The sequence below is a fragment of the Rhineura floridana genome, chromosome 1, assembly GCF_030035675.1.
Source record: "Rhineura floridana isolate rRhiFlo1 chromosome 1, rRhiFlo1.hap2, whole genome shotgun sequence".
Lineage (NCBI taxonomy): Eukaryota > Metazoa > Chordata > Lepidosauria > Squamata > Rhineuridae > Rhineura > Rhineura floridana.
Window position 1 is genome coordinate 143,911,672 of NC_084480.1, and position 26,604 is coordinate 143,938,275.

Consider the following 26,604-nt stretch of genomic DNA (forward strand, 5'->3'; position numbering starts at 1 on the left):
TTATTTCCGTCACAGACCAGCCATTATATCACTAAATCCAATAAAAAGAATTGCATCGTACACAAAAGCGTGAAATACATACAGATTAGTATAAAAAACTGAATTTACAATTAAAAATATTTTTTAAAAAATACATAGTGGCTAGAATAAAATATTTAACCAAGATCCATTACCATTTTCCTACACTTGATAGCTGCCGCACAAAATCTGGCTACATTGCTAGTGACCCATGGGATTTTATCCGGTAACATAAAGGAGGGATAATCAGATTCCGAAACCAGAGGGAATGCTTGTAAGATTGGGGTGATGAAAGCAAGGTGGATGTCCCTGTAAAAGGAACAATGTAAGAGGACATGTCCAATTGACTCCACCTCCCCGTTATCAGATGCGCAGACTCGATCACCAAGGGAGACTCCATTGTATCTTCCCTCCAGGAGAGCAGAAGGCAAGACATTGTGTCTGGCTAGGGTAAATGCCTTTCTATATTTTACAATAGTTAGATCTGCAAGGTAATTTGCCGGTAGAAATACCCTTCAGGTCAGGCCTGGATTAGGGTATGCCGCCAGCAAACTCAGGTTAGTTTGAAGTTCAATGTCCTTTATCCGTTGGGAGATAAGCAGTTTGGCCTTAGTTAGCCCGAATTTAATAAGCTTCTCCGGAGAGAAACCTAAGGCATAATTTTCTTATACACCATCCGCTTCCATTTTGACTGGAAGGGATCTTCTAGTGTAAGAGGGGCTAGTTCCCCAGGGGTAAAGATCAGACCCTCCTACAGATCCTCTTGGGTACTGAGATCAGCAGAGGAGCCCTTTTGGTAGTTCCATAGTTCCACCACCCTTGGAAACTCAGGGGGTAGATGGCCCAGGATAGGACCTTCTCTATGGCAGCCCCTAAGTTGTGGAACTCCTCCACACAGACGTACATCTGGCAACCTCACTATACAGCTTTGGGTGACTGCTGAAGATACACCTCTTTACCCTGGCCTTTGACACCCAAGACACATATTTTTAGGACCCATCTCTTTTGTGATTCTGGTTAATTGTTTTTAACACTGTGTTTTAAGGTGGCTGTAACCTGCCCTGGAACCTCTGGGTGAAGGGTATGCAATAAATGCTAATGATGATGATGATGATAGCTCAGCAACTTTGAATGAGACACAAGCTAGCTTTTGAAAGATGCTCTTCTGTTGAAGGTGTCCATCTAGAAAAAAAAATCAAATACCTGAGTTTCAGGAGCAATTTGACCAACTTCTACCAAGTGATACTTTGTATCAATGAAATGCCAGTGTTTGAAGTTGGACATCTCTGACAGAAGAGGTCAAAACCAGCTGAAAACTGAACATTTTGGCTTTGCTCCCCTGGTTGTCACAATTTTACTCTGTTATGAACAGGATTGCTCCATGCATGGTAACACCATGTACTTGTGGAGAACTTCCAGTCATTCATGTGGCTGTAGCATGTAAATATTAAGTTTAGGGTTTTGTTTTTTAAATATGTAACTAAAAAATCTGTATGGTACTAATACAGACCCCACTATCAGTGGTCATTTTTGGACTTTCAAGGTATTTACATGACTGCTACCTTTCCTTCCCAAATTTTATATACATTGTTTTTGAGCATAACTCACCTGAAATAAAGAACATCAACAAAGAAGTTCCCAGTACACTACATTATGTGCGCTTATTAGTTAACAATGGCAAAAAGTCTTTAAAAAGAGGATACTTTTTACCAATTCCTTATAAACAAGAGGGAGTCCTTCCCAGAATCTTTCCACTGAAGGTCTTTTCCTTTTTAATCAACTACATTTTCCTTAGTTACAATGTTGCTACGCTTGCCAAAAATTACCCAGGGCATTTCCAGAACACCACCATTAAACATGTTCAATTTAATCTGTTTTCTAAAGGGTGCTTTAAATCTGGGGCCTCCTGCTGTAAGAAAGCGTGACATTTTTGTTCCTACTTCCCTCAAAATACCTGTTTAGCATTTGCTTTGTGATGTAGGGAGGCAATCACACATGGAACCAATCAGCTTCCTTCTGCAAAGTCTCACTCAACTCACCCATAAATACCAAGTACTTTCTCAGAAGCAGAAAATAATTGCACTCTGCCCCGGCTTGATAAAAGTACCCCAATTCATCCTCACCAGGAATACCTTTCTACCTTTTGTTCACTGTCTGCATCAAAAAGCTATTGTAAACAAGACAATGCAAGAATGCTGCAGATGTGACTATTTACATTTTGCTAGTCCTGCTGTTCTAAGGAACCACAATAGCATTTAACAATGTATGTTATAACTAGGGGCTGTGCCCCTACTTGTGTTACTCGCCAGCCCATCCCAACCCCTCATCAATCCGTGTACTCTTAGACCTCGCCAACCCCCCCAGACAAACTCATAAAACCAGGGATGGGGAGCCTTTTTTCTCCCAGCCTATGGGCCAACTTTAACAGGTGGGTGGGGCAAACCCAATGTCAATCACATGACATCTGTAATGTCACATAATTGACACCTATCAAAGTTGGCCCACAGGGTGGGAGCAAAAGAGGTTCCCTACCACTGGTCTGAGTTAGTGCATAGGGTTTAGACCTGGCTAAGCCCCCCCCCACTTTCCCCCTCCCCTTTAGAGTTAGCTAAGTCTCCCCACATTCCCCCTCTCCTTTAGAGCTGGCTAAGCACATACCCCTGCTTTCCCCCTCCCCTTTTAGACTGCTGGAATGTATGAGGTTCAACTCCAACTTGGTGGGTTGAGGCTGCATGGGGTTAAAAAGGGTAGCTAGGGAGGAGACCTCTTGGTTGCTAGGCTATACCTGTCCTTTGATCCTTGCCGTGTCTCTCCCCTTCCTGCTAGACTGATATGCAAAGGATGTTGATCCCACTTCCCACCTTCCCAGTTCTTCTTCTTCTCTCTCGAGAGGGGAGCAGACATCTTTCCTTTGTCTCTCCCTCTCAACCAGCATGAGAGCTGCACTGGGACCAGTGCAGACTGCTCCAACACAGCTAGTTAGCTAGATACAGAACTCTTTCCTATCAAGCATATACTTCCAGAATAAAGTAGTTATTTCTTATTTTGAAACTTAAAGTCTCTGTCTGACTAATTTGCAGGGATGGTAGAATCTTAGCAAAGATTCAAACACACACACACACACAAGCTCGCTCAAAAACTCTCCGCTCTGCTACGCAACTCAATAGAATTCCGACATAGACTGCCCTGTCAGGAGTGTTCCTCCACAACTTGCCTGAGCTACTTCCAATGCCTCCTTCCTCCTCCACCGCTGCGATATAGTTCACAGTACCACCTGTCTGTTGGGCTGTGAACTGCAGTGAAATGGATTCATGGCTTGCATTTTTATCTCAAGGTTGTGTAGAAGTTCCACATTTTTGGCTACACAACACAGAAAATGCCTGCCTTGCTTAGCATAATGCAAAAGTTATTGTGACTTATCCAGTACTGTTACCTTTAGCTAGCTTTACTCAGAAACATGCACCATTGGAACATACTTCCAGATAAGTGTGTGTATATAGGATTGCAGATTCAATTAGATAAGCTCTCTAGCTTATTCTTGCATGAGGACTTCCTGGTCCTAAGCAAAAAAAAGTAAACTCTGAGCTCCAATTCCTCACTTTCCAATTATAAGCATAAACAGAAAATAATTATTCTCCATAATTGCATGGGTTAGTGGCTCAGAACAGGCAGCCCTGTGCTCTGAAATAAACATGAAATAAATCCTAAAAACTACAGGTGATAGCTAACCAACTTTTATAGTGTGAACTGTCTATTGCTAGACTTCATGTCAATCAGTGGAATTTTTTTTTTCCACTAAAGGGGAAAAAAATACGTACACAGCAGTCATCAAAAATCTAGAAGATATTTTTCTTCCAGTTTAACCAAACCAAAAAGGCCAGTTAGTTACACAACTAAATAATCAAGATTTTGCTCATAAAAATATATATTTAGCTTTCATCAGGTTTGTTCACAACAGATTTCTCAGTCATGGGCTACAAGCACTGTTGTCTGACTCCGACTCCACCCAAAATTGCTTCTAACTCCACAGCTCTGGCAAGGGCTGTAAATGTCTTTCTAAATTGGAAGCTCTCATAGGAGCATTTTTATCGCTGCCTGAATATGCGCTGATCTTGGCATCACAGCATTTGTCTTCATCTGGGTCCTGTGTCATACACTGACACACAAAATGTTTTCCATCTTGAGTTATGGCGAAATGCTCAACTACAGCTGACTTCATGGGAAGCTTCTTTGACATTTTGAATTTATATTTTTAAAAATTTGTCAATCAAAATTTATTTTGAAGCTGGAGTCGGAACATTTCTACCAACTCTGGCTCCACCCAAAATTGCTTCCGACTGACTCCACAGCCCTGGCTGCTTTCTCTCAGAGTAATAAAATAAACATTTCCCTCTATTAATACCTAGTAAAACCTTTTATCAACACATAAGCTATTGTAGAAAGTGTATTTTGGACACTCCCTCAATCATTTTTTAATATTTGTTTTTAACTTTAGTACAAAGAAGGCTTACCTTCTATCTTCTTGCACACACCATAATGAAGGATTAAATATTAGCTTTTACTATTTACTGTACCTCTTCTGCCGTAACACTGACCGGTGAGTCATGCTTAACTCATAAATTATTCCTCCCTATTAGTTTCATACTTTCTCATCTGAAACAAGCAGCATGCAAGGTATACAGGAGGTTAAAGCATTAGGCCAACATAAATGCCAAAGCAGCATTTGAATTGCATAAGAATCTACAAAATTTATTAACTGTTGCCTATCAACCAAGTAGAATGTGAAAATGAAATAGGTATACTTTTCTGAGTTGAAATACAGATAATTATTATTGTGGCATGTGAGGAACAGGTTACATACGTTTAAACCACGATAATATGTTACCCAGTTAAAGAACTGTTTTCAGGATTAGCGACAGAGACCCTCTTTTTTTTGTCACCACCTCATATTGCAGTTATACTGTAGTCAACATTACCCTTCATAAGAAACACAGGGATGAAATTCACCCTACTTTGTATTGCAGAATTTAAAAACTGTAAAAAAAAAAGTTTCTAAAAATGACAAAGCAGCAGGTAAGTGCCCTTTTGAAAGAACACACATGGCTTTATTTTGGGACACCTGCCTCTCTAAAACACAATGAATTTGCCTTAGGGTTATCCATGTCAGTTTATGTTTAAGAATTAACATTAAGATAGCCATGTGGTTCTTCAAGCAAAAAATATATATAGGGAAGCAGATTAAAGTACTCTTCTGCTGACACAACACACATAGCTTTGTCTGGGACAGTCCAATGCCCTAAAATATATTGGAGATTAGTTTGCAATTTAAAAAAAGCCCTACCACATAAAATTGTCTTTAGTTAGTTTTAGTTTTCTGAAGCAGTGGCCATTTGATGAATTCTAACTGTCCTGACGGAAGAAAAAAAGTTTTTTCAACACTACGGGCTTATCCAAACGGAGCGGGATAATCCACGGTTTCCATATTCGGTTTGTCATCTGATAGTCCTCACTTTGCCTTTTAGTTCGCTCTTTCCCAATTAAAAAAAATGCTTTTTTGCACCCGCACATGCAGCGGTAAGACCCCTACATTCTTTTCGCTTTTTCCAAGCTCCGCCTCTAAACCCTCCCCCTATCAACCAATTGGTCAGCAAAAAAATTACGTATGCTCCTCTCCCCCTTTGCAACAAAGCACAATATGGCTGTAAAGGAGTTCTCGCCTCGGAAGGAAAGGCTGCTGGTCGGTTTCACGCCTGCCTTGTTTGTATTTGCGATATTATGCTTAAATGAATGTATGCTTTTCTGCCTTTATTGATATTTAAGGAGATACACACGCTGGCAATTGCACTTATTTCTCCAAAAAAGCAAGAAGCTTGTCACACACCCCTCCTTCTCCCTTTCCTTCCCATGGAGAAGGAAATTGACAAAGCTTTCTGGAAAAGGCTTGAAACCGACCAGAAGCCCTTGTTTGTATTTGCCATATTACACTTAAAGGAATGTATGCTTTTCTGATTTGAAGCAAAAACCCCAGCAAGTAGAATGAAATTGACAAAGCTTTGGGAGGCAGGCTGAAACCGACCATCCCCCCTTTCTCGCTTGCTGTGCATTGCAGATCTCACCCAGAGCAGCCGCCCAGTTTGCAGGCTGGCAAAAAATAAAATGCATCTGCGCAGTAGTTGCAGACCCCCCCAACACCCCACCATTGCGATGATTGGTTCAATTTTCCCAGGCTTATTCTCGCACATGCGCAAAAGTGCAGATATGTGATTGGCTAGAATGAGGACAAGGGGCAAGGGGAAACGCCCAAGAACCGCCCATCAGCTGTAAAGTCCGCCGTATTGCATCCTAACTCCTGAAGGCACAGCGGATGATTCCCGATTTTAAACAGCAAATCGCATTTTTGCTGGTATTGCAAGGAGTGGATTTAACCCACAAAAATGCGTAACAGCGCGAGACGTCATTTGGACGACCGAAAAATAATGAACACACATAGTGGGCGTGTCACACATTTTACAGTCGTCTGGATGAGCCCTACGTTTCTTTGCTTTTCTGAAATGTCAGATATTCATAACTCAACTGTGTTTGGACAGGGGAAGCAGTGGGTAAAGAAAATGTTAAAAACACACAGCCCCTTCTCCAATCCTGAATGCACTCACCACTGAAGAGACTTTTCTGGTTCAAAATGATCAGTGGGGTTGTTACAATATACATTTGCACACAATGTTTACCTTGGGCCTAAGTCAGGAGTGGGGAACCACCATCATTCTATATTGTTTTAAATGTTTAAATTGTGTTTTAAATTGTTTTTTAAAAGATGTATTTTAAATTGCATTTGTTTTTTGTTATTGTAAACCGCCCAGAGAGCTTCGGCTATGGGGCGGTATACAAGTTTAATAAATAAATAAAAATAAATAAATAAAATCATGCAAGCCAGATATGGCCCATCCTTACCATTCCCAACTGCAATTAGGATTGGAAAAAAGTATTATATTGTAGCCAACAGAAGGCTTTGTTCAACCCTAAGTGTGTGTGTGTGTGTGTGTCAGAGCTGGGGAGAGAAGGGTTAACTCCCCCCACTGCGGCCCCTCCCACAAAGATACACAGTGTGCTGCAATTAGGCTTCAAAGAAGACTTCTAATAGAAAGGAGGGGTTACATCTGGAGAGGGAGCAGTTAACCCTTCACTTCCCAGCTGCAACCCCTTGTACAATCCTCACTATAATTAGCCTTCAAAGAAGCCTTCTATTGTACCTTAGGCTCTACACAAAACAATAAGCAGTAACTTAAGATTTCAATTTTTTTCCTTTTCGGGTAGGGAGTTCGACTGCTGTACAATAGGTGGAACATCTGAGGGTGACACTATACATTATCTTGGCAGCCACATGTTCTTGAAGTTGTAGGCACTTGCATTCCATGAATAACTGCATTCCATGATAATGCTATAACCACAATGATAACTGCAAGCAAAATTTGTGAATGTCTGAAAGCTCAGAGAGATGTTGGTGAATGAAGACAGCTGATATACCCTACTTACATGCGATTCTCAAAATTCACTTCTGGACATATATTAGTTTATAGACAGTGGTCAATATTTATCATTTATTGTAACGATGCACACATTTCCAGCTTTCAAAAACAAGTCAGCGATCACAACAAAAAGGCTTACGTAACCTGTTCAGATATTTAAATTCAGGTGAGCACAAACGTTCACCCTTGGAAATATTTAGAAGATTATTTCTGACAGACAGGATGCAAAAGACAACCTCCAAATATACAGACTTATAACTGAAATGCCTCAAGACCTCAATTTAGAGGATAATATATAAAGAGTTTCAGATGCTTTTAATCCTATTTTAAATATTTCTAGCACCCATACATAACTTTTGTGCCAACTTTCCTGAGAATTCCCTCTGTCCTGAGCCTTTTAAGAACTAAGCTTGAGTGCCCATTTTGAAATTAAACCGTTTTGTGTTGCTAGCGAGGGCACAAGCTGAAACATTTAACAAAACAATGTTATGCTTATCATGGTTCTCTCAGTCACATGTTTACTGGGAAATTTGTGTGACTGCATGCTAGTAAGGATCCAGAGCCTCGTTCAAAGCAGCACTATTTGCTTTCCACATAATGTATATTTACTTCTGATAATAAAGTGGGCGGCACCATATGGAAAACAGGGCCAACCACAGACAAGGGGGAATTGGACTATGTATTCAGGTAGAAACATATGAGCTGTAATTTTTAAAAAAGAACTTCAACAAGTTAATCATTACTTTAAAAGGGGGGAAGGGGGGATTTGGTCTTAACCCCATAATAGCTTATTATAGTGTCCTGATTAGGGTTGCCAAGTTCAGGGCCTGAGACTGATCCTGTATCTTTAGGAGAAGAGAAAGTCAGCCAAGTGCAGGTGTTCTTGCAACTCTGTAATAGGAAAAACCACAAAGTGGAATTCTCCCTTCCCCCTGCACACCTTTTAAAGATACCACTTCACTGCTCACTCCTAACTTCTTCATTAATGACCTAGAATTAGGAGTGAGCAGTGAAGTGGCCAAGTTTGCTGATGACACTAAATTGTTCAGGGTTGTTAAAACAAAAAGGGATTGCGAAGAGCTCCAAAAAGACCTCTCCAAACTGAGTGAATGGGCAGAAAAATGGCAAATGCAATTCAATATAAACAAGTGTAAAATTATGCATATTGGAGCAAAAAATCTGAATTTCACATATACGCTCATGGGGTCTGAACTGGCGGTGACCAACCAGGAGAGAGACCTCGGGGTTGTAGTGGACAGCACGATGAAAATGTCGACCCAGTGTGCGGCAGCTGTGAAAAAGGCAAATTCCATGCTAGCGATAATTAGGAAAGGTATTGAAAATAAAACAGCCGATATCATAATGCCGTTGTATAAATCTATGGTGCGGCCGCATTTGGAATACTGTGTACAGTTCTGGTCGCCTCATCTCAAAAAGGATATTCTAGAGTTGGAAAAGGTTCAGAAGAGGGCAACCAGAATGATCAAGGGGATGGAGCGACTCCCTTACGAGGAAAGGTTGCAGCATTTGGGGCTTTTTAGTTTAGAGAAAAGGCGGGTCAGAGGAGACATGATAGAAGTGTATAAAATTATGCATGGCATTGAGAAAGTGGATAGAGAAAAGTTCTTCTCCCTCTCTCATAATACTAGAACTCGTGGACATTCAAAGAAGCTGAATGTTGGAAGATTCAGGACAGACAAAAGGAAGTACTTCTTTACTCAGCGCATAGTTAAACTATGGAATTTGCTCCCACAAGATGCAGTAATGGCCACCAGCTTGGATGGCTTTAAAAGAAGATTAGACAAATTCATGGAGGACAGGGCTATCAATGGCTACTAGCTGTGATGGCTGTGCTCTGCCACCCTAGTCAGAGGCAGCATGCTTCTGAAAACCAGTTGCTGGAAGCCTCAGGAGGGGAGAGTGTTCTTGCACTCGGGTCCTGCTTGCGGGCTTCCCCCAGGCACCTGGTTGGCCACTGTGAGAACAGGATGCTGGACTAGATGGGCCACTGGCCTGATCCAGCAGGCTCTTCTTATGTTCTTATGTTCTTATACAGAAGACCTCTTGGTTGCCAGGCCCAGTCTCCAAGGGGTCTTCTGTATCTTTAAAAGATGTGCAGGGGGAAGGAGAATTCCCCCTTGTTTTTCCCATTAGAGCAGCCTTTCCCAACCAGTGTGCCTCCAGATGTTGTTGGACCACAACTCTCATCAGCCTCAGCCATTGGCAATGGCTGAGGCTGATGGGAGTTGTGGTCCAACAACATCTGGAGGCACACTGGTTGGGAAAGGCTGCATTAGAATGTTGCAAGAACACCTGCACTTGGCTGACTTTCTGTTCTCCTAAAGATACAGGATCAGTCTCAGGCCCTGAACCTGGCAACCTTAGTCCTGATTATCTTGAAGGGGGTGAAGCTGGGAGATACACCTGGTGAAGTGCGCATCCTCAAACCCTTATTTCCACACACAGAGTCCAAGATGCCCCAACCTTCCAAGGTTATGGCACCCTTGAAGCAGGCAGCTGCATTACTTAGGACTGGAGAAAAAGCACTTGGACTTGGGACAAAGAACACTTCCACAAGCAGTCAGAAAAAGATATATGCTTGCAAAATGCAAGCTTCATTAATTTTTATGTATATACACATATTATATCCACTAGCTATTATCACCATCATCCGTTTACCATCCTCTTAATGCTGCACAATGCACAACACAATGTTAAAACAATCCAGTAAGACAATATAACAGTACAACTAATAACCAGTAAACAAACACACAAGCAGAACATCAGTTTGTAGGGAGCAAGATAAACTAAACTATGGTTTAAAGGCGGTTCACTTGGGGGAAACAAACCATGAGCCAGGGTTTGGACATAATGGTCAGTCAACCCATAGCTTAGCTTGTAGCAGCAGCATCAGGGAAGAGGCAAAAAGCCCACAACTTCAACAGCATGCACCAGGAGCCTGCACATTTAAACCATATTTTAACTTGGAAATTGACTGCCTTCAAGTTGATCCATACTTATGGCGGCCCAATGAATAGGGATCTCATGGTAAGAGGTATTCAGAGGAGGTTTACTATTGCCTCCCTCTGAGGCTAATCCTCCCTCGCTGGCTAGGGCCTGCTCAGCTTGCCACAGCTGCACAAGCCAGCCCCTTCCTTGTCTGCAACTGCCAGCTGGGGGTCAACTGGGCTCCTTGGGGCTATGCAGCTTGCCCACAGCTGCACAGGTGGCAGGGCACATAACCCCTGAGCCACTCCCTGTGGGGGTGATTTTTAGCTGACCCTTGATGCCCAGGAGACACAAGCGGGGATTTGAACTTACAGACTCTGGTCTCCCAGCCAGGCTCTCCTCCCTGCTGTGCCATACCAGCTGTATTACTTTAACTTAAGCATGCTTTAAAGTGATGTGTGAACAAGGCCAATAAAATATGTTAAAACAGCCTCCCCGCCCAATTCAGCTCCTTTAAAAGGCCTCGAAGAAGACTGAAATGGCATTAATATTGACACCAGAGAATTGGAGGGGGAGCTTTCCACAAATGGGGAGACATCAATGGAAAGGCTCTCTTTCTCATTGCCACCCTTCACACCTTGGGAGGGTGCACTCAGAGAAGGGCCTCTGCAGCTGACCTTAAAGCCATCACACACCGAGGCCCCAAACCTGGAGTAAGCTCCACTTAATATAGTGGGATCTACATCTGAATAAACATGCATAGGATTACTCTGTGCACGTTTTTAGGGGGAGGGGATCGTTTTTATTCTCAGTTTCTGCAAAATGAACTATCTTGTGTAACAGGAATAATCCAGTAATTTATTATTAGATTCTGTTGGGAGTCATGGCTATATTCTGACGTTAAATTAAGGCTTGGTTGTGAAATGTGACTGTTAATTTTATTTATGAAGGTATTTATCTCCAGGCTTTCAGGCAAATGACCTCAAAAGGGACTGTTCTGTCTATAATGATTGATAACCATTACCAAAAGCACACCGTGTTTCCTCTCATAACCGAAGCTAAGGAAAACGTTTCTCCAGCGCTGAGTAGCCAACATGAACAGTTCATGTATTAGTACATATGCTTTAATTGTGCATATTTTAACCAGGAACAGACTCGCTTTCTGGCACCTATTCCTCATAAAACACTGCCCGTTTCACTTTCTGGGAGATGTTGGGAATGCCTTTCAGGGTATTTTAATGGGCACTTAATAGGAAAGGGACAGAAGTGGTGTTTTGGCATTTGCGGTCCATGTGTGGTAGAGGCAAGATCCTCTCACTAAGGCTGTGTATACCCCATACACTTAAAGAACGTAACTTCCCCCAAAGAATCCTGGGAACTTTAGTTTACCCTTCACAGAACTACAACTTCCAACATCCTTAAACTACAATTCCAAGCATTCTTGGGAAAGGAATGCTTTTTAAATCTATGTTGTGTAAGCAGCCTTAGTGAGTGCATCGTACCTCTACATGGACCCAAAATGTCAACACCGCACACCTTCCTTTTTCCATGAAGTGATTATGGAAGCAGTAAATGTTACTGGGAATGTTGGCTTTGCATTTACTTTGTAATCGGCACAATTACATCCAGTGGGAGATTAAGCATTATTTTTTTGTGTCTACAAAAAGCAAACAAAGGCTGCTCTTTGTAAGTAACATACTGCTTCAGAAGTCTTTTCGGAAGGACAAGCTTTTGCACAGTCAATTTATCAACCGAAACCGGAGGAGGTGGAAGAGTTGATGGAGACCCTCCTCCCCCTCCCATGTAGAGTAGGAAAGTGGCGCTGCGGCCGCGATCCTCGATACGCCTCTGAAAGGTTGGACCGAAGGTTTTACCTACTCCTCTCTACGCTACAATTCAACACGCCACCACCCTACACGTTGGGGAGGAGGCAACATTTGTAGCCAGGAATAGGACAAGAAAAACAAAAGGTGTTTTTCCCCCTCCGTATCTGGGCGTTTGTTTGGGCCCAGGAGAAGGGGGGGAACAGGGGCTACAGCAAAGCCTGCGAAGAAAGAAGAAGGGGAGAAAAAGAGGCAGACATTGCCCTTTCTTCCACAGGGGTCTGGTGTGGGCCTCGTCGCTCTCAAAGAAATCCACCGAATATAGAAAAGTACGCCCGCTCCGCCTGCCCAGTGATACCGCGGACGTGTCTCTGAGAAATACGCAGGGGGGGGTAGCAACGGCATCGCGCTTACGGCACGTTCCATTTACCGCTATCGGCATCCCATAAGAGAGACTAAACCCGCCTTTTCCTTACCTTTAGTTTGTTCTCCTCGCCTCCCGCCCTCTGGGCCTGGGAGGAATCCGCTCCGGCCCACGCGGTCTTGAGGAAGCCTCGGCGGAGGCGGCGCCCGGGCCCGGCAGATATAAAAAATGGCAAAGACGCCGCCTCCTGTAGGCCGCACGCAGGTGGCGCATATGTATGGCTACGTTAGTCAAAACGAGCGCGCTTTACCGCAGAGGCCTGGTCGTCACGTAGAGGTGCTCCGCTGCACAAATGGCAGCGGCCTCCATCTCCGAGGTTTGGAGAGGCGACTTTCGAGCTTCCTCCGCCTCGGCGGGCACCTTTTCCATTCCACCCCGGAGGGAGCTTCTGCTGTTTCTCTGTCCTGAGAATTCGAAGGGCAGGAGCCTCTCAAGTGCCGCTTCGCATCTCCTGTTCCCGGTTTGGTGCAAGGTCTACTCATAGTTATGAGAGAGCGAAGTAGAAAAGACCTTTTGTAGAGAAAGCAAGCAAAATGTATTTTTGCAATACACCAGCGGTTCCCAAACTGTTTCCCACAGACCACTTGAAAATTGCTGAGGGTCTCAGTGGACCACGTAATGACTTGTCTGCCTGTTGTACCAATCGCAATTCCATAGGATTCAAATTGTAATACAACAAAATACAATATAATGAACAGAAGCAGTGAAAATACAGATAAAAATCAATACGAATATTCAGTGAGTTGCATGTGCTGGGCTCATCCAGACTACTGCAAAACGTGTGACACAGGCGCTATGTGTGTTTATTATTTTTCAGTCGTGCAAATGACATCACACGGTGTTATGCATTTTCGCGGGTTAAATCCGCTCCTTGCAATACCGGCAAAAATGCGATTTGCCGTTTAAAATCGGGAATCATCTGCTGTGCCTTCAGGAACTATGCAATACTGTGGGACTTTACAGCTGATGGGCAGTTCTTGGGTGTTTCCCCTTGCCACTTCTCATTCCAGCCAATCACATATCTTCACTTTTGCGCATGTGCGAGAATAAGCCCAGGAAAATTGAACCAATCATCGCAATGGTGGGGTGCTGGGGGGGGGTCTGCAACTACTGCACAGATGCATTTTTTGCCAGCCACGCTGGGTGAGATGTGCAATGCACAGCAAGAGAGAAAGGGGCTGCTGGTCAGTCTCATGCCTGCCTCTGGAAAGCTTTGTCAATTTCATTCTAGTCCCTGGGGTTTTTGTTTCAAATTATTTCATTGAGGGAAGGAAAGGGAGAAGGAGGTAGGGGTGACACGTTTCTTGCTCTATGGTTCTCCAGTCTCTATGGTTCCGGGCAGTGGGCACGCTGTAGCAAAGCACTCATATGCAGGGCAGGGAATGCCCATTACTTTCAACGGGTAGAGCTGGGGGCAGAAAAGCCCATGCGTCTCAATGGGTAGACATGGTGTCACAACAGCCAACGCGTTTCAATGCGTAAACCTGGCGTTTGGAAAGTCTATGTGTTTCAATGAGTAGACCTGGCCACCAGGTCTACCCATTTGAAGCCTGCTTGCTTTCTTGTTTTGTGTTTGAGATATTACGCTTAAACGAATGTATGCTTTTCTGCCTTTATGGATATTCTACGTTGTGGAAAACACAGCACAGTCTGGTTTTTCATGGGATAGAAACATAATTTGGATGACCTGCATTTTAACAGTATGGAAACCCTGGAAAAACTGAACCAATCATAGCCATGGGTTCTTGTTTGGTTATGCTGCGGGGAAGCGGAAATACGCATTTGCGCACACGCAGGGCGTTTCGAACCACCCCTTTACCATCCAAACATGTATTTTCATGTGTGCGCATGTGCGTTAACATGCTATGGAAACCCGGAGAAAACTGGACCAATTTGTGTAGATTTGAAGACAATTATGCATACATTCGTTTTTTCGCAATAGCGCAAATGCAGAAATAAACAACCACACCAAAGTGTGCCAAGACATCCCACCTTAATAGCTTTCTTTGAATAAATTTCCACTATTGCGCATGAGCAGGAATGTCAGGGTGTTGCTCCAACATCCTAGACATGCCACGTCCTTACTCTATTAACTTTGGTAGAGAAGTCCAGTGGCTGAATGTGGGTTTTGTCACAGAGAAGGCAAACTTTCACGCTTATACATTCAAGCGCGTGCACATTGTTGAGTGGATGACAAGGGGAGAGCGTACATCATTTCTAGAAATGACACGTTAATTGCTTTTTTGGAGAAATAAGTGGAATTGACAGCATGTGTACCTCCTTAAATATGCATAAAGGAAGAAAAGCACACAGGCAGTTTATTGAAATATCGCAAATAGAAGCAAAAAAAAAAAGGAACTATTGCTATATAAGTGGTTTGAAGGTTTCTTTTAGTAGAGGGAAGACCGGAACGCCTGTTTGCATTCCCTGCCCTGAGCCAAGAGCAGCTACCCACGTGGGGGGGGGGGCTGTTTGCGTCCCTCAGGGGAAGCATTTCTGTGGAGGAGCTGGGAGCCGTAGACGAGCGCTGCAGAGTGGAAAGCGGAAAGGAACTCCTTCACAGACATTGGAAATTTTTCGTGCATTCAAGCGCATGCGAGATATTGGGCTTCGTTGCAAAGGAGGAGAGGAGCATACGTTATTTTTTGGCGGACCAATTGGCTGATCGGGGGTGGTTCTACAGGCAGAGCTGGGAAAAACCGAAAAGAATGTACGGACCCGCTGCGTGTGTGGCCGCAAAAAAGTGTTTTTTTCCATTGGGAAACAGCAAACTAAAAGGCAAAGTGAGGACTATCAGATGACAAACCAAATATGGAAACCGTGGATTATCCCGCTCCGTTTGGATAAGCCCGCTGTCTCCTGTCTTCATATCCACAGACATGCTGCATCCATCTGAATGAATCTCAGGGACCACTGGAGTCCACAGACCACTGTTTGGGAGCCCCTGCTATACACTAAATATGAATATACAGTGACTGAAAGTTAAGGGAACAAAATGGGGAATGGGGAATATTTGGGGTGAGCGCCCCTTGGAGACATCCCTGGTTTGGCCAGAGCCTACCCCTTCATACATGTCTTTAACAGCGCAGTCTTATACATGTCTACTCAAAAGTAAGTCTCAATGAGTTCAGTGGGGGGGTTGCTGTTAGTGCCAGGTAAGTGGGTATGGGAATGCAAGGTAAACTGTTAAGAGGAGACAGCCCCAATATTAAATGCATTATTTAACAGGATTCTAATCTGCTCTACTTAGGAGTGAGCCCTTTTGATCTAATAACATCATACTTAAGCAGAAGCAAGTCCCACTAATTTTAGTTATAGTCCCCAATAAGTAGGGCCAGCCCTACCATTGGGCAGAGTGCTGCCTTGGGCAACTGATTATGTGCATCTGAAAAAGACAGCAAATTGTTGTTTAATTTGTTGCTAATTGTAACTTTATTGCACAAGGAGATGAGAGGTGCGTGAGGGATTTTCTCCTTCATATGCCAAAATAACTTGGGTGGCCTTGTGTATTATGCACCTTGGTTTGGTAAGAGGGATGGAGCACCATTTGCTGCTCCCCCTCAGCTAGGAAAACAGGTGCCTGCTCTCCCTCAACTGTTATCTGTAGAAGCCATTCCAGCAAGCTGCCTAAGTGGAGAGATGAGAAGCAGGGCTTATTCCATCAGCTCTGCTCGGAACACCAGCTCCATCAGGCACCTCCTGCCCCTGAACTGTTTCCATTCCAGCTGGTCATATAAGTGCAACCATTTCGCTTTATGAACTGGTGTCAGAAATCTGCTTCTACCGCCTTCTTGCCTCCCTGTATCCTCTTCCTTTTGTGTCATGCCTTTTAGAATGCAATATTGCTGGCAGCCGCAGACTTATTTGGTTGTATGTATGGTTAGGGTGTTGGACTATGACCTGGGAGACCAGGGTTCGAATCCCCACATAGCTATGAAGCTCACTGGGTGACCTTGGGCCAGTCACTGCCTCTCAGCCTCATGAAAACCCTATTAATGGGGTCGCCATAAGTTGGAATCGACTTGAAGGCAGTACATTTACATTTTAAGCCACTGCAGGAGCCTTTTTGATTGAAGAGCGTTTTGTTGTTGTTATGTGCCTTCAAGTCGATTACAACTTATGGCGACCCTATGAATCAGTGACCTCCAAGAGCATCTGTCGTGAACCACCCTGTTCAGATCTTGTAAGTTCAGGTCTGTAGCTTCCTTTATGGAATCAATCCACCTCTTTTTCTATTTCCTTCTGTTTTTCCCAGCATTATTGTCTTTTCTAGTGAATCCTGTCTTCATTATGTGTCCAAAGTATGATAACCTCAGTTTCATCATTTTAGCTTCTAGTAATAGTTCTGGTTTAATTTGTTCTAACACTCAATTATTTGTCTTTTTTGCAGTCCATGGTACGTGCAAAGCTCTCCTCCAACACCACATTTCAAATGAGTTGATTTTTCTCTTATCTGCTTTTTTCACTGTCCAACTTTCACATCCATACATAGAGATCGGGAATACCATGGTCTGAATGATCCTGACTTTGGTGTTCAGTGATAACATCTTTGCATTTGAGGACCTTTTCTAGTTCTCTCAGAGCTGCCCTCCCCAGTCCTAGCCTTCTTCTGATTTCTTGACTACTGTCTCCATTTTGGTTAATGACTGTGCCGAGGTATTGATAATCCTTTACAAGTTCAATGTACTCGTCAACTTTAAAGTTACATAAATCTTCTGTTATTACTTTAGTTTTCTTGACGTTCAGCTGTAGTCCTGCTTTTGTGCTTTTCTCTTTAACTTTCATCAGCATTTGTTTCAAATCATTACTGGTTTCTGCTAGTAGTATGGTATCATCTGCATATCTTAAATTATTGATATTTCTCCCTCCAATTTTCACACCTCCTTCATCTTGGTCCAATCCTGCTTTCTGTATGATATGTTCTGCATACAGATTAAACAAATAGGGTGATAAAATACAACCCTGTCTCACACCCTTTCCGATTGGGAACCAATCGTTTTCTCCATATTCTGTCCTTACAGTAGCCTCTTGTCCAGAGTATATGTTGCGCATCAGGACAATCAGATGCTGTGGCACCCCCACTTCTTTTAAAGCATTCCATAGTTTTCCATGATGTTCATAGTCAAAGGCTTTGCTGTAATCTATAAAGCACAGGATGATTTTCTTCTGAAATTCCTTGGTCCGTTCCATTATCCAACATATGTTTGCAATATGATCTATGGTGCCTCTTCCCTTTCTAAATCCAGCTTGGACGTCTGGCGTTTCTCATTCCGCATATGGTAAGAGCCTTTGTCATAGAATCTTGAGCATTACTTTACTTGCATGAGATATTAAGGCAATAGTTTGATAATTACTGCATTCTCGGGATCCCCTTTCTTTGGAATTGGGATATATATTCTAAATGAATAAATAATACATTAGGCCAGCTGTGCTAGTAGGGCTCGCTGTTGAATGAACCTGCATAAGACTGAGCAGTCAGTGACTGTAGATGTTGTTAACTGCATTTTTTGTCTGTACGTGCATACGGAATTTCTTTTTCTGGAGCAAATAAACAAAATCCCTCCAAGAGTATACTAAAGATAGAGGGCTATCTGGTGCCCTATGGGAAGGGAAGCATAACTCATTGTGAAGGAAGATAGCCTTCACTCGGTCCCCCTAGAAGCCCTTTTTATTGTGCTTTCATTTTGATTTGTGCTTATGATGCTATTAGATCAGTTATATGCAATCCCTTTTGAACATCATTTGTGCCTGCAAAAGTTCTGGGGCGGTTTTACTATTTGGCTGCAACTGGTATGTGTTCCACAATTTCCTGCTAAAATCCCATAACTTTTTATACAATAAATGTTCTGGTTCTTTTTTTACTCCTGCTTTTAATGCGCTATAGCGCAAGAATGTTTTGTCAGTGTGCCAAAATGTATCCACTTCTTTGTGATGGAGCCACTCTGATATGCTTCCTGTTGAAGCCCAATATCAGCATTCCTGTGTGTGTGCGCGCATGCGTAAAAGCAGTGGTTTAGCACAACAATCACAGCCTGAATGTTAAAAGTGTACAAATGAAAGTATGGTGGCATGGGTATCATAGTGCAGCTAAGTTGCACTCGGGTAAAAGGAGGGGGGAATTGGGGATGGCAGGAACATGGACAATGGGGTGGGCAGAGTTAAAGTGCGGTTGAAATATTGTGGGAACACTGGGGAAGCATTGCAGAACAACTGATAAAGCAGGAAGACATGTGGACGGTCCAGTATAAATGCACTATTAATGCATCAGTGACATGTTGCCACATACACTTGCAATAAAACAACAGTCTAGATGGGCCTTCTTTGGAACTTCTGTGTAGATACTGATACAGGAAATATAGCAATCTTGTAACTGGCAAATGTAGGGCATTTCTTTGCTTGTCTCTTGAGAAACTTTCCTCTTTTTTAAAAAAAAAACTTTCTTCCCCTCCTATCAGAATTTCTCCACACCGTTCTTTAAAATGCAAACACTATATCTACTCTGTGTATGTGTAAATATTCCCAAATGGGTCTGGAGAAGCTCAAACTGTCAAAAACGTATTTTGCATATGCCAGTTACCAGTAGGGAGGCTCAACAGGACATTAAGTGGTCATGTGCATGCATGCATGCATATTCAAATGTATATTTTTTTTAATTGGATAATGAAATTATGCAGTCCAAGAAGGCCTTTACCATGTGATTTTGTTGAATGTTTAGTTTGGCTCTGATGCAGTACATATGGGTATATTTCAACAGAAAGGAAGTACCCTTTACGTTTTAGAAAGGGACAGTCTTTGTTAAATATTAACTAGGCATATGTGCACAAGGATAAATGATGGAATGTGCACATAGTCAAAAGGTCAGATAATGAATTAAAATACATGTGCCCAAAGAACAACTACACACATACAGTTGCAGTTTGCAAAGGAGCCTTTTCCATGTGAATAATAAGTTAGGATTCTGCTTGCATGCTACAGTTTGAGCCAAAGAATCACAGGAATCCTATATGTGATTGCAGCACATGGATACCTGTTTGAATATGTATACTTGACTTGCTAATTTCTTCTCTGAAAAACATAGAACATAGCTGACATAGTTTCTGTAGTCAAGCTGCCTCCCAGAAAGGTGTTCTAGATTTATGCAACCAGCTCAAGGGTACACAAGTTCCTTAGGAGACTAACTTGGGTAAATTACTCCTCCACAGAGATGTCTAGCATTCAGGCTGACTATCAGTGAATGTCCCTTCTGATGATTTAGCACTCCCCTTCTTTCCTTTTAACTTCATTGTCAAAGGGAGCTTCCAGATTGGGGCATCATATTGCAAATGGGTCATTGGCAACAGGTTCTTTTAACATTAGTTTTTCCGCAGAAATAAATCCAGGTTAAATACAATTTTGATGCCAATGACATCACATGGAGACTGCAAATAAATTACATGCATAAGGACCACCATTCCCACAATAAACTTTATCTGGAAGCACCCATAATCTTCTCCTTGGCCTCCAAACTCTCTGATTTCCTGCATCTCATTTACCTATGACTAATAGTGACATAATAACTTGGTGTTACATTTTATTATATCAGAGGGCCCTATGCAGGCTCACAGTCTCTGGTTGTCATTAGTTTAGCTGCACTGTGATATCACAGAGAAATTGCAAGTGTAAAGCCAGATAGCAAGGACTTAAGAGGAATAGGGAGATGGCAGGGCTGTGGAGTCGGTACATCAAACCTTCGACTCCGACTCCTCTATTTTTCTACTGTCCGACTCTGACTCCTTCATAAATGGCAAATGTATATTATTTATTTATTTGATTATTTGATTTATATCCCACCCTTCCTCCCAACAGGAGCCCAGGGCAGCAAACAGAAATGCTAAAAACACTTTAAGACATCATAAAAAGACCTTAAAATACATCAAAACAAAAAAATTAAATTATTACGTAATTTTATTTTGAAGCCAGAGTCTGAGTCGGTACATTTCTACCGACTCCACCCAAAATTGCTTCTGACTCCACGACTCTGACTCCACAGCCCTGGGAGATGGTAGACCTCAAAATTCAGATTCTGTGAGCTGAGTTGTGCAGAACAAAACAATGTACCTATTGTATTTACCAAAGCCTTTTGCAGCTTGATGCATTTAAGTTGAATGGCTTCAGAGTCTTTTGTTGGGAACAGGTAACTCCTGTGCCTGTTGATGGTGCAATCCTGTATGTCTACTCAGAAGTAAGCCCTGCTGAGTTCAGAGGGACTCATTTCCAGTTAAGTGAATATCGGATTACAGCCTAAGAAGGGAATCACGTATGAACATGACAACTTGTATATAACCTACAACATTGGCCCAACAAAGCCGTACTAGAGTAATATGCATGTATGATAATAAAACTACTAATTATGTCAGGAGATCTGCAATTGATCTGATGGGGTTTTTTATGCTATAAATGCTTGGTTGATAATTTCAGTGGGGAAGCCATGTGTCTGTGTGGCAGGGTTTCTTTAACCCTTTTCTCCATGTCATAGTCCCTGCTTTAAGACCCCTTCCCCCCAGCTTCTGTTTGCTTCAAAGGTGGAAAATGTATACAATACGCCCTGTGTGCCTTTTTCTATCCTTAGCCTAATGTATAATAAAGTGGTTTTTTAACTTATGACTGGAGCCGAAAATACTTATTGTATATAAATACAGAGCAATTTCTTGACGAACAAGGCATTTTCCATACCCCACCCCAGTATCAGTAAAAGCTTGGATACATAGTTCACATGTCTTCAGACCCAGATTACATGGGTAAACTTTCAGTAATATAATGAATTTGCAAATGTATTATTTAAGGCAAACAGATAAGGTTAATGTTTACTCCTGTTTCAGAGTTATTCATATGGGGGTTTTTTTTTGCACTACAAGTATTAAATACACTGGCAATTATTCTTTGTGCATTTACAAAATGAATAAATAATCCTAGATGTACAGCACAATCATATGCATGATTACTTGAATACAAGACCTGTAGAGTTCAGCGGGCCTGAGAATTGTGTTCTGCAAATTAGGGCTCTATAGTAAGAGGAAAGAAAAGGCACCTGGCAGAGTGAAAAACTTATCACTCAAAATACACAGAACGGAACTGCAGGTTAAGATAACAGTCTGACTTTAGTGACAGAACGGCAAACTCTTCTGTAGCATGCAATTTGCATTGCTTTAATTCAAGGTTGGGTAATCTCTTTAACCCTCATTAAGACGTCAGAAGGAAGCCACAGGCTCAGGTGCCTCTTCCTTCTCTCTGCTATGCAAGTAATTCTTCCCTTCTTAGCACTAATGTGAACACAAAGCACAATTACCTTTAACCAAGGCTTGAATGCCCACTTGTAGTGTGCTTTCCCATCTTCAACCAAAGCCCTTTTTTGGGAAGAGCCAGTGAGTGGCTACCATGGAAAGAATAATTTCTATGGTGATGACGAATGGCATGCTCTCACCAGGGAGATTCACCTGATCCCTATTCTGATGCAATTCCAGGCCCAGGCTCATGCACTCGCTCCTCCTTCCACACTCACGAAGAGCAGAAATTTATATTCCTGGGTTGCAATCAACCACAGTTTTTCATTTCATTTAAACTAGGATTGTGAAATATAATTTCAACATAATTTGCAGTTCTGACTTGCACTAACCATTGTCTGTCAGGTTTGTATGAAATGGCAAATGGTTTGCCACATTTGCAACATTTGGGATCACAAATGTTTAATCTTGGCACGTGGGGAGAAGAGGGAGTATGAGTTCAAGGCTTGTGCTTGTTTGTTCAGAACACTAAATCATTGTTTGATATTGTGTCTGAATAACCTCTGTGATATAATGCTAACCGTGTGGCTTGCAGTGGGGGGACAGTTAGGGAAGGGGGCTCCTTGTCACTTTCCATTTGAAATCACCACAGGCGGACTATATGTGGTTGGCAGTGACCTGAACCAAGACCCAGACAAAAGGGCACTCAAAACAAAAAGGTAATTACAGTGGCTGAGTAGATCTTGTATAGTGGTTATACTGACTGGGCAGCCACTGTCCTTCATATTTTACAAAATACTTTTTCCTATACAAAGATTAAATTTCTGTGTATGAAAAAGTAATATATGAAGTGGTCTCAATAGTGAGAAAAGTAAACAAGTGAATGGTGATCCAAATGTTTTTCATTCTCACGTTATGAAGCTAGCTGCCAGATGATGTATCACCTTCCCTACACATGCAGCATAGACTGAAAAAACAGCACCCAAGCCACCATTCAATACGTGCATGTGTTCTTTCCAACATGAATCTACAGGTCTCAAAAAGTAATGTGTGACAAAGTCCTCAAACACCTTATAACATGCCTCAAACATGGTCTCTTGTTCTGCCAGCATGCCTTCACACCATCACTTTGCCAAAACATAAGGATAGGTAAATTGCTTTTAGGGAGGTTCACAATTATGACTTCCTATTTATTTAATCTAAAAATATTTAAAATACATAAAAACAGCCAGGGGAAGATATGGAGAAATATAAAATAAATACAAATAAAAAAGGGGGGGGGAGGTGAAGAGACCTTAAATGTGCTACTCACCATCTCTCAGCCTATCCTCCCCTCAGGATGAAAACAATGGAGAACCATGACCACCCCCAGGAAGAAGGGCACACTTAAAATGTAGAGGAAAAAAGCATCTGCAACCATAGCATGAAATCAAATACTTACTGGGACACAGTATGAAGAAATATTTATATAAACATGACTATCAAATATGTTTATGAATTACACAATCTGTAAAGATATTTATAGTGCAATCCGATGTTTGTTTACTCAGAAGCAAGTCCCAATGTATTCAATGGGGCTTACTCAAACTGGGAAGTGTGCAGAGAACTACAGCCTCAAGTGATAAGGAACTTGTTCTTTCAACTTGTTCTTTTAAGTTGAGACCTTATCCCAGTCTGAGTCTGTGTTGGAATTGCTTTTCAATATGTTTTTAAATCTTTCTTAATATGTTCTTAACCCTTTTTTCTTTTTTTTAAGATGTCTTCAAAGCTTTTTAAAAATGTTTTTACAGATGTTTTGTTTTAATGTATTTTAAAGTCTGTTTTTATGATGTGTTAAAGTTAAAGTGTTTTTAATGCTTTTGTTTGCTGCCCTGGGCTCCTGCTGAGAGGAAGGGCGGGATATAAATCATATAATAAATAAAATAAATAAATATAATCACAGCCATTGACAGTTATGATACTTTTTATTATTTATTATTATTTTATTTCAAAAGTATAGCCTGCTTTCTCTTTATCAAATAAACAAAGCTACTAACAAACCAAATAATAAAACACATTAGGGCTGCAGTTCTTTGCTGCAAGCTTGGGAGAAAGCCCCATTGCACTCAAAGGGACTTACGTCCAAGTAGATATGGACAGGATTGGATTACACTGTAAAAAATCAATACAAAATAAGCAAATAAATAAACAAAGCAAATACAAAATCACACTACAATATAAATAGCAGTAAGAGATAAAAATAAGACCTCACTAAAATAGCAATAATCAGAAAAATAAGAATAAATGGTAAAACAGAAAACAATGCAAGAACCAGATATTTATCTGTCATGTAGTTTTTGAGCCACCAGGAGGATCAGCCCACAGAATTCCAAACTTCTATATGAAACCATGATGATTAACAACTATGTGGTACTTGTGATGGTTGGTAGATTCTCTAGGTCAGGGGTTCCTAAACAGTGGCCCATGAGCTTCATTCTTCCGCGATCCGCACACCCCCACACGGCCCCCCTACCTGTCTACAGTAGTCTTTACCATTGCCCTTAATTAAGATGGCGGCTGCAGTTTCCCTAAGGTACTGAAGCCACTGCCGCCATCTTAGTAGATGGCAGAGATGTGCGTGTGTAGAACGCACATGTGCCATCAACAAAGATGGCGGCGGAGCCTTCATTCCCCTTAGGGAAACTGCGGCCGCCATCTTAATTAAGAGCAATGGTAAAGACTAGTGTAGAGAGGTTGGGGGGCTGCGTGGGGGTGCGGGGTGTGTGTGTCCTGCCTCCAATGATGTGTTAGCACGCACGCTGCGCCACACCGCTCAGGCCGGACAGCCCAGCTCTCCGCCGTCCGCGGCATCTGCCTGTGGCCTGCCTCGCTTCTTCCTGGACCTGGTGCCACAGCCTAGGGGCGGGGCTGGGTGGCTCTGGTGTCACTCCCTCCATGGTGTCACCCAGGTGCGACCTGCACCACCCGCACCCCACTGGTGATGTCCCTGTACAGCAACATACCAGCACTGGAGGACAGTGAGGAATCAGAGCAAGAAGGGGAACCTGCACAGCTTGAAGGGGCAGCAGAGAATCCTGTACCAAGATGCTCTAACCGCACCAACAGAGGTGTACCTCCACTGAGACTGTCCTACCTTGCAAGAGCTGATGAACTTCCAGAGCCAGAGACCTGGAAAGATATTGAGGCCTTACCCAAAGCTGAAGCTGAGAGGTGGAGGCAGACAGCCAAGGAAGAGCTGGAAGCTTTACACAAGAACAAAACTTGGACACTTACCGAGCTTCCTCAAGGAAGGAAAGCTGTAGGTTGTAAGTGGGTATTCAAGAAAAAGCCAAATGCTGAAAGGAACATTGAGATAAAAGGCAAGATTAGTGGCCAAAGGATACTCTCAAAAGTATGGACAAGACTACTATGAAACTTTTGCTCCTGTAGTCAAACATACAACAATCAGAACTCTTCCAAATGTTGCTGCTAACAAGAAAATGCAGGTGGAACACATGGATATAAAAACAGAGTTCTTGCTTTGGGAAATAGAAGAGGAAATCTACACGCAACAACCACCTGGTTTTGAAATACCAGGAAAGGAAACCCTAGTATGCAAACTGCAAAAGAGTATCTATGGACTGAAACAAGCTGCAAGAGCATGGAATGACAAACTGAACCAAATGCTCTTGAAACAAGGCTATAAAAGAGGTGAAGCAGACAAATGCCTGTATAGCAGATTCAAGAACAACAAATGGACTTCTATTTTGATTTATGTAGATTATTTACTACTGGCTTATGAGAATCCACAAGACAAGCAAGAGTTAGTAAATAATCTAAGCAAGGAAGTTGAAGTGAAATGTCTAGACGACATCACATACACCTTGGAATACAAATTGAAAGAGAGGACGATGGATCCTTTCTTCTACATCAAAAACAAAAGATTCAAGACCTACTTGAGAGTCTAGGACTGAAGGATGCAATTCCAGCACCTACACCAATGGAAGTAGGATACTTGAAACCAGACCAGAACAATCAACCCTGGGAAGACAACGAAAGGTACAGACAAACTATAGGGAAACTCCTATACATCAACACAATAACCAGACCAGACATGGCGGCAAAAGTGGCATACCTATGCAGAAAAACCAGCTTGCCAAACAAGAAAGACTTGGAAGCAGTCAAGAGAGTGGCAAGATATCTGAAAGGCACTGCAAACTTAAAACTAAAGCTATCAGCTACTTGAGATCCTAAACTTCTAGGATATGCTAATGCTGACTGGGCTGGAGACACCAAAGATCGTAAGTCAACCAGTGGAAACTTGTTCTACTATGGGCAGTCGCTTATCTGTTGGACAAGTTGAAAGCAAGAAATTATAGCACACTCATCTACTGAGGCTGAATACGTATCAGCTGATGAGGCATGCAAGGAAATGCTGTGGCTACACAAGCTTCTAGGAGACTTGGGCATATCTGAACCAGAGCCTATCAGAATACTTGAGGACAATCAAGCCTGCATAAGACTCGCAGAATTAGAAGGGCAAAGTTCTCGCATGAAGCACATTGATGTGAAGTTCCACTACCTAAAGGACATAAGGGAGAAAGGACTTCTAGAGATGACCTACTGTC

The 26,604-nt window shown here is 42.3% G+C and overlaps 1 protein-coding gene across 7 annotated transcripts in view; it reads right to left on the reverse strand.

The window, feature by feature from the left end:
- The window catches only part of GNE (glucosamine (UDP-N-acetyl)-2-epimerase/N-acetylmannosamine kinase), a 67,819-nt gene that overhangs the window by 34,429 nt on the left and 6,786 nt on the right, over positions 1–26,604 (reverse strand). Inside the window, exon 1 of one of the 7 annotated variants that reach the window (XM_061634845.1) lies at positions 25,271–25,332. The exons of 4 other annotated variants lie outside the window; for them this stretch is intronic. The gene's annotated coding sequence lies outside the window, so the exon portion shown is untranslated. Of the gene's footprint in view, positions 1–4,529; positions 4,550–12,789; positions 12,934–25,270; positions 25,333–26,604 lie in introns of those variants that run through there. 2 more of the 7 variants (XM_061634874.1, XM_061634856.1) reach the window with 2 other exon arrangements.